Source organism: Odontomachus brunneus, unplaced genomic scaffold, assembly GCF_010583005.1.
Source record: "Odontomachus brunneus isolate Ranch 3 - 2012 unplaced genomic scaffold, Obru_v1 Obru_scaffold_040, whole genome shotgun sequence".
Classification (NCBI taxonomy): Eukaryota; Metazoa; Arthropoda; class Insecta; order Hymenoptera; family Formicidae; genus Odontomachus; species Odontomachus brunneus.
Genome location: NW_022639490.1, coordinates 1,142,620 through 1,152,363, shown reverse-complemented (window position 1 = coordinate 1,152,363; position 9,744 = coordinate 1,142,620). Strand labels below are relative to the sequence as shown.

At 36.1% G+C, this 9,744-nt stretch overlaps 1 protein-coding gene across 2 annotated transcripts in view; it reads left to right on the top strand.

The window, feature by feature from the left end:
• Positions 1 to 9,744, top strand: part of LOC116844309 (elongation factor-like GTPase 1) — a 94,907-nt gene that overhangs the window by 22,230 nt on the left and 62,933 nt on the right. The window lies entirely within an intron of this gene.

The following is a 9,744-nucleotide window of genomic DNA, read 5'->3' as shown; positions in this document are numbered from 1 at the left end:
GTACACTTTCCTAAAATCGTTGCTTTTTATGAGAACAATTGTTTATTCTGCTAAGTTAAAGAAATATATTGTTATTCCCACTGAAATATTCTTCGTTTTTTTAGATATTTTTTCTGTCAGTGAATGTATTCGTATTTATATCTTTGGAACTGAAGTGTACTTAAACAAATTTATTGTACACTGAGAACTAAATTTATGAAATTTCAAAAAACATTTGGATACAGCTGTGAATATATTTGTTTAAATTAAATAATTATTTCCTAAAATTAAATAAAGGAGTTTTAAATATAAGTTTCTTTCTTTGATTTTAGAAAATAATTACTTAATTTAAACAAATATGTTTACAGTCGCATCCAAACAAATGTTTTTTGAAATTTAGTAAATTTTTTTCAGTGTACAATAAATTTAATTTAAATTTGTTTAAGTACACTTCAGTTCCTAAGATGTAAATACGAATATGTTCACTCAGAGAAAAGTATCTAAAAAAACGAAGAATATTCAATGAGAGAACAAGTATCTAAAAAAACGAAGAATATTCGGGCTTTAACAATATATTTCTTTAACTTAACAGAATAAACAATTGTTCTCATAAAAAGCAACGATTTTAGGAAAGTGTACATTTTCTCATTTGAGAAAAATGTTTTTTCAATGAAAAATATGTATATTAATACAAGTAAATATATTATTAATATATTTATATTAATAAGTATAAATGTTTCTTAGCAAAATAAACTCTACATGACAGTTCATGTTTCTGCAACTATTGGGGAAGTACGGTAAAATTGAACGAATTTATATGAAAAAACAAACAAGAAACTATAAAATTCTCTCCGTGTCTGATCGATCATCGCGCGGCTATCGACTTTGTCTTCCTTTTTGTCCACGATCCCGAAACATATCGAAGCGCGCGCCGAAGTTGTATCGATGAGCTTGAAAGTATGTTGCGCGACGGTCGCGTTATGTGCGTCTCGACTCGCTGAAACTTGCGCGAATTGTCTGCGAACTGATTCGTCAGTGTGCAAGTCACGCTTAGTACACTGAACGAAAGTGAACGAGTTTTTCTCACGGCAGGAAACTCGCGTCAGAATCCGAGCTCCTCTCCGAGCCGGTCTTGCCGGGAATGGCGCGTCACGTCTCGCTACTGTTTCCGTTTGACAGCTTAGTCTTGTTAAACACTGAAATCAAGTATCGCGCGCGGGAAGAACGGTAACGTTTTCCCTCAACGGGAAAACTCTCGGTCCGTTCGATCGTATCTTCCTCACTTGTGTCCGTACACTTTTAGCGTATTGTACTCCCAGAAGGAAGTAACTCGGTGATGTCGAGCCGCGTGATTAGTATCTTGATTTGCGATTATTACTCAGGTGCACAATTCACCACGGCTGTGCCGTTCGTCCCGTTAAATGACATTTCGCGGTATGGAAGAGTTCTCTCGCTTTCCTCAGCGAGGGAAGCAAGTCGCACGAGTATAACGGAAACAATCATAGAAATTTTAGAGAAATTGAGACATTAGAAATTCCATCATTAGACGAAAGTGAGAGAAATGAGCTAATGTTCTCGCGAGATATTAAGCGAAATTTAATTCAACCTTAAATTAAGACGAAATTACTCCACTCGATATCTTGCGAACCTCTCCTATTATAATCGCACGCCTTGTAAGTCTGTAAATCTCACGTTTTAGAGAGCACAATTATTTTACAAATATTTTTATCGAAGACACATACACACAACTAACCAGTAAACTTATTCCAAAGTTACACTCAGATTTCTTTCTAATTTGGCACAAATGTAGAAGTACAAAAATATTTAGATCATATTTTTTCATTTTGGTCCACTTTGAGTTTCACTGGCAGTTTATAGCTTCTTAATGTTTTCACTTTTATCATCAACAAGTGCAACAAAAATGCATAAGAAATAAAATTGAATACAAGATATAAGCGGTTTTGGTTTGCTGATTATGAATATGAAGTCCAATGTGTAAAATTATTCGTATAAATAATTAAATTTTTAAACAAAACATGTAAAAAATTGAAAAATTATACAAATAATTTCTCGGTTTGGCCGAGATTCGAACCATTTTTGACTAATTTAGCATAGATTTGAAATATTTCGGTTGGAATCTCGGCTAAAGAAATTTAGAATAGTTCGTGTCTCAGCTATGCCGATTTTATTAAAATTTTTATTAAAATTGCAAAATTTCTCTCTCTCTCTCTCTCTCTCTCTCTCTCTCTCTTTCTCGGTTTGACCGAGATTCGAACCACCTTTGATTAATTTAGCACAGATTTGAAATTTTTTGGTTGGAATCTCGGCTAAAGAAATTTAGAATGATTTGTGTCTCACCTATGCCGATTTTGTTAAAATTATTTAATTATATCTTGTATTCAATTTTATTTCTTATGCATTTTTGTTGTATTTGATGATAGGAGTGAAAATATTAAAAAATTATAAACTGCCCGTGAAACTCAAAGTAGGCCAAAATGAAAAAATATGACCTAAATGTTTTTTATATTTCTACATTTGTGCCAAATTAGAAAGAAATCGGAGTGTACCTTTTCGGATAGGTTTACTTGTGAGAAAATTAGGCGCTGAAGAGGTTAAAATAAAATGATATATCGATCAGGTGTGATTTTGTGGCTTACAATGCGTAAAAATTGTATCGACTGACCATGAAATTTCACTGTTTTTTTTTTCTTTTATTAATCTTTCGTGAAATATCTATGGATCTTTTCTTCCCCTTCCAGTAATAAGTATTTACGTGTTTAAATGATTAGAAATTAAAATTGTAGTGCGGGTTGTTGCAACTTCTTGATAAGTTAACTCATAGTTAAAACATATATCTATTTTTGTCTAAGTTGAATGAAAAACAAAGACAGACATAAGGTAAATGTTCCAATGATAAGAACGCACAATCAGTTTTGCATTTTTATTAATAAGTAACTAGTGAAATTACAAGAAAATTAACGTTTACCTAGAATCTTAGTTTGTCAGCGATTATATCAATTATAATTTTAATAAGATATATTAAATGATGTCAGTTGTGTCAGTAATTGAACTAAAAAATGAATCATGTTCTAATTATTGAATAAGTACTTAGTACTTAGTACTTAGTACTTAGTACAGACTTAGTAATTAGAATGATCATTAAGTAATATTACAAATTGGGAAGACATAAAGAAATATCTTTTGACAAAATCTCAAAGACTTTTTTGGAAATATTTAAATACAAATAATTTTAAATATTTTTAATGATTCCATCAAGGGACAAAGTTTAATTATTGGGACATTTACCTTATGATTATTAATTAATTTGTCAAGAAGTTGGCTCGTAGAGGTTTTCAATGGAGAGAAAGGGTTACCTTATCTCGACTTGTTTCTCTACCTCGCTCTCTCTTTCTCGCTAAAAAAACGTGTTCGACGTTTTCACTAACCTTGGTTCGTGGGTCGGTTACCAGCTCGGTCGTGTGGTGATCGTCACTGTCCAAGGATGCGCTGCAGGGGTCCCGGTATCTGCCGGGACAGGCGCACAGAGGTTGCGTGAAGTTCAGCCTAACGTAAACGGCATTGCAGACTTGTTGAACGGCGCACTCCGGTAGCAGGTAGATATGCTGATTGTGCGGGTAGTAGTGGTATTTTGTCGGCTTCGCGAGAGCCGCGCTCGCTCCCTCCGGCAGTCGCACCCCCGTCTGCAAATTTGTGAATTTTGTAAACTCGCGAATCTCACATATTCAATCCGCCAAAGCAATTATTTCGCAAATATATTTTTTTTATCAAGGACACGGATACACTGTAAAAACTGATGTGTTAAATTTAACGCATTTCATGTGTCCCAAATCATCCACATTCCATTTATGTGCAAATTGAACACAAAACAAATGTGTTAAAAAGTAACACGCATAATATGGAAAAAATTAACACAAGAATTTAACACTTGAATACCGTCAGGAATCACAGTTTGTATTAAATTGACATATGTATAATGTTAAATTAACTAAAATAAAACGTTACTTTAACATTTTAAAGAAGTATTAATCTATGGTTTTGATAAAATGAAAATGTTAAATTGACATAATCTATGTCTGACATATTAAATATGTCAATTTAACACAACCTGTGATTCCTAACGGTATTCAAATGTTTAATTCTTGTGTTAATTTTTTACATATCATGCGTGTTACTTTTTACCACATTTGTGTTAAATTTACACATAAATGAGAGGGGATGATTTGGGACACACGAAATGTTAAATTTAACACATCAGTTTTTACAGTGTATGTAACTGAGAGAATTAGAGATTAAGATCAAATCTTAACCGAAGGAGTGCCAACCCTTTTTTTCCTTTTTTTTTTGGAAGAATATCGCGAAAATATGCTTCACTCAATTGCGTGCTAAAGTCTCGCCCTGCTGAGCATCCCCCGCGGCTGTCTTTCACGCTAGCGTTGAATCAATTCCATCCTGCTGGAAAACCCGTTGGGTTCCCCGGCGAAAAATTCAGCAAGGGCGGCACGAACCTTACGGACAGCTCGGATATATCGCGCGATTTACAAGGAAAAGGCATAACTACGAGCGCTGATCCGTAACAACTTTCCCGGCAACAAGTATAAATGCGGATCGGATTTCGTGCGGAGCTATGATTATAGAGGAATCCCTTCCAAAGAAGTCGACGCTGTTCCGATTGTATAACTGTAGTCCTTACGTTTGTTTTACTCGTGTTTTTATCCGATCATACTGGTAAACGGTCCCGATATCTTCTCGCGGCAAAATGTCTTTCAGGAAACAAAGACAATTTTTCTCTCTGTCTCTCTCTCTCTTTCTCCTTCTCTCTCCCTCTTTCTCGCACGGAAGACTCGATCCTATTTGTCGGGAATATTTTTATCTCGATTACGGCTGAATTGATGATTTTGTACTCGAATCAAACGAGTTTGTCATTATTGCAGCGTAATCACGTACAAGGTAACGAGGCTACCTTGTGCGTGGCAACTTATTAACAATGTTTCTGTGTCACGAGGCGACTCGGCTGTGGCTTTTCACTTCTGTGATTTACACTTTCCCCGTATGATACTGTTCCGTGTTTCCTCACAATTGAGATGCGAGATATGCAAATGACGGAAGACTCGAACGAAACTCGCGAAACTCTCGACTCGTCCAAGAAGAGAGCGTGTTCACATCTCGCCACGGACACATACAGCGTGCTGAGATGACGATCGAAGAATGGAGATTTTTCTCGCATGCCACGAAAAAAAAGATCTGCTGGACAGCTAAACATAATTTGCTGTATTAGCCACTTTTTCTTTGCTGCAGAAGCCAATTTCCTTGCTATGATAACAAGAAAATCTGCTCCTGCAACAAAACAAGCAGCTAAAGCAGTAAATTATGTTTAGTTGTCTATCTGTAGCAAATTTGCTACGTTAGCCACTTTTCTTGTTGTAGGAGCAGACTTTCTTGTTATCATAGCAAATACATTGAGATAAAATGTATGATATTTCGAACTATAATGGTATAGTAAAAAGATTATAGTTAGGAATATCATTTTTATAGTATATATCAGAAATATAATGTTTGTAATATTTTTCAATATAAGCATAGTATAACTAACCCATGTAAAACTTTTACTAGGAATTATAATTATTTGAAATAAAAAATATAATAAGGTAGCAAATATTGAATGGTAAGAGAAATTAACTATTTTATATAGTCAATACAATTGGAATATTTGGCAAATATAGGTACATGTAACTATATTCCCAAAGCGTGCTTTACTATACACTTAGAGTAATAAGATGGTGACTATAAATCTGTTCATTCTGCTATATCTTCATGTTTAGATGAACTATAAATATCTGAGGCCAAAACGACTTATAAAATATAGTGAGATTATAGTTATTCCAACTATTTTTTTTCTTTCAGTGTAAGTTCCTGCAGCAAAGAAAAATTAGCTAACACAGCGAATTATATTTAATTGTCCATATGTAGCAAATTACACTGAGAAAAAAAAAATAGTTGGAATAACTATAATCTCACTATATTTTATAGTTCGTTTTGGCCTCAAACATATATTTATAGTTCATCTAAACACGAAGATATAGCAGAATGAACACACATTTATAGTCACCATCTTATTACTCTGTGTATAATAAAGCACGCTTTGGGAATATAGTTACATGTATCCATATTTTCCAAATATTTCAATTGTATTGACTATGTAAAATAGTTAATTTCTCTTACTATTTAATATTTGCTACCTTAAGGTAAATGTACCAATGCCCGGACATTGTTATTTTTTTTATATTTGAATATGAATATTTCAACTTTCAACGTACAATATATACATATTGGTATACATACATTTAATATTTATATTTAGTGTACGTTGAAAGATGAAATATTTAGAGAAATGTTTAAAATAATAAGAGTGTCCGGAATTAGGTATATGTACGGGCATTGGAACGTTTACCTTACTATGTTTTTTATTTCAAATAATTATAATTCTTGGTAAAAGCTTTACATGAGTCAGTTATACTATGCTCATATTGTAAATATTACAAACATTATGGTGACATTTACTATAAAAAAGATATTCCTAACTTTTTACTATGCCATTATAGTTCCAAATATCATACATTTTTCTCTCAGTGTAATTTGCTGCTGCAGCAAATAATTTTTTTCCGTGTGCGTGCGGAAAACCTCCAATGAGAGATTAGCCCGTACATGACGTTGGGAATTCATTTTTTGGGGTGGAAGTCGCGCGTTAGAGCCACGTGTTAGAAATTGCGACGGGGAAGGAGGGGGGAGATCTAGCGGAGGTACGGTAAAAAAGCCGGAATGTTCGGAGCGGGAGAAGAGACGAAAGAAAGACCACAGCGCTGAGGTAGAAGCGGACGTGCTATATCGACGGGGTACAAGATGGTTCGTACGGATATCCATCGCCTGGCCAACTTCCTTGAACGTGAGACTATGCGCTATCGAGACTATAGCCCTCCTCGGCTCGATCCCGTCTGCTTTACGGTGTATCCTTTACCTCGTTTACCGCGTTTACCGTCCCTCACCCCGCGGCACGTCTCACCCGCGTTCGCCGATTCCACCATAAATTTTAATGTCTGGCCCTTCGGGGTTCGAGCGAAAATCTGTCTCTAGATATTTATCATTCAAGAATATACAATCTCATCCTTAGTGGAATTATATATGACCTCGAGAGGATTTTTCAAACCAGAAGAAAAATATTCTGAAGAGAAATATTCCTCATTTCGGGAAAAGTTTTCACTCAGAAATTCAAGAGGAATATTTCTCTTTTCGGGGAAAGTTTTCACTCAGAACGCAGGATTACAGGAAATAGCACCTCGCAACTACACATGGAACAATAAATATTGCATTCAAGTAAATATCACTTGCTTCAAGTATTTCATAAGTCTATATATTCGTAAATCCACCATCAGTTCATTGTAAGCGTCAAATTTCTTCAAAATACTTTCTGAATCCTATTAAGTTTTGCGTTTCAATTGAGAATCAATTTACTTCGCTTACTGTATAGAATCGAATCAATTCCTCCTTCTTTGATAAAGTTTTATGATATCATTCTTATAAATATAATAAATTCTTCTTTTGAAGATAACATTACACAATGATGAATTTTTTTAAAATTTGTGATGAAATTTTAAGACTGTTATCAAGAAAATATTGTTGAAAACAATCATTATTTCAAAGAAAGAAAGTAAGCTAAGTAATCGCTTTTCTTAACAGTAGAATGATATTTTCTGTCTGTTTCTCTCTCTCCTCTTTTTATGTGTTATAATATTTTCCTTTTAGTTTCTATTTAGTTAGGAGAATCTTTTTATGGTTATAACATTAAGAGGATTCCGCTAAGTATGAGATTACATTTTCTTGATAATCCCTTAATCAGGTTCCCTTGATTCTAATCAGTCTGGTTTGTATAAGGTGATTTTATCTTATTAATAATTCTTAATTATTAATAAGGTATTAACTGTTAATCCTTATAAGGTTCTGATCGATGCATCGCATTACATGACTTATCAGAATCTCGACAACATCGCTTTATATAAATCAGACAACTAATTGAGATCGACCTGATATGGAATCAATTTCTAGTTGAGGTCGTTATCCTAGACACTCTTCTCTGGCGATCATTAAGATTCCTAGCTCTTCGTCGCGGAACTCTTGATTGATGATATCATAAGCGAAAAAATACTCACTAGAAATTTTTGCAAAGCACGTTGAGACAAAAAGATATACCCATAAAACGACACGCATAATTCATAATCTATCAAACTTGTAAAATAGTCCGGACTTTTTTCTTTTGTTCAAACGATCCATAAATAACCGTAAAATTAACAAAGCATGTATTCTCCCTTTTTAACCTATCTTCTTTCGTGATTTTGTCACGTAGATTTTCCAACTATTTATTGATTGTTAGAGTAAAAGGAGAGTGTTCCGGATTATTTTGTCAATCCGCACGATCGTTCGTAAGAATCATTTTGCAAACATGTCATTTTATTTCGACGTATTTCGCAATAGCTTTGAGCGTGTATTTTCTCGCTCTTCTGACATCGTAAATCAAGATGGCCGAGGGAACCAGAAGCCTTAAGCGGGATGTGAACTTAAGCCATAAAGCTTAAGTTTTAAGCCTGAAGCCGTAAGAAATTGATCAATCACCATGAAATATAAGGAAAATAATGTGATTGGTTAATTTCTTATGGCTTTGACTTGAAGCTTAAGTTCTCATTGTAGTCCCCGCTTTAAACATCGACCCGCGACGCGGAACTGGTTCGCTGAAAATTGAACGTTGAACATTAAAAAATCCTGTGTGTACTCGACACGCGTGCGAAACAACACGTTTGCGATACAAACGCCCGCGGTTTGCACCTTGGACGGACAAAGAGCAATTAGCTCGACGCGAGGGACACGTCATCGGCGATTGTTGTATTTAAGAAGCGCGTTAAAAAGGCAGGCTTAAGAGGTGGGCTCAGGAAAGAGGAGGATTAGCATGATTACACCTTGGGAATTTGTCTCAGCCGCGGCACAGGCGGTCGAGCATGGACGCGAGGAAAAACGAGCGGCGGCCGCTCGCGGAAGAACGCTGACAAGACACTCCACGGCTCTCTTCCCAGAGAGGCAGGCATGTCCGAAATACCCCGTTTCAAGTTTCGACGATAGCATCGCGTTTGGTACCAGTCACGGGTGAACGCGCTAATTGCGGGTCGTTTCGAGGAATTCGCGAGTCGGAGCCGTGAAACCCGCTCGTGTTCCTTTCTTCTCCTCTTCATTCTTTGCTTTTCGCGGGATCTATTGTCCAATCGCAGTAACAGTATCGACCATAATCGCAGGCGATCCGTGTCGTTCGGCCGACTCCGTCCGCGTTTTCCAAATGGTCTCCTCCGGTCTCCTCTGGTCTCGTCTGGTCTCGTCTGGTCTGGTCTCGACTCGGCTCGGCTCGACCCGACCCGACCCGAGACGCAAAAGTGTGCCCGACTTCAAAAATAATGTCATCGCGTGCCGTAATCCGCACAGAGCTCGGGGTACAGAACGGTCGTTTATAAAACGACTCTGTTCGGTCATTGACCGAAACGCGATCGCGTTCTCTCGTTTCTCCGCTGAGGTCACTCCGAGTTTACGCGAGTGTCCGCTTTTCTTTTTTTTTTTCCCTCCATCTTTGTTTTCTTCCTTTCTTTAGCAGCGCTCTACGCCCGCTCCTCTTCGTAGAAAAGCTAGTCCGTTTGTCGCTCGAAATTACAGTGA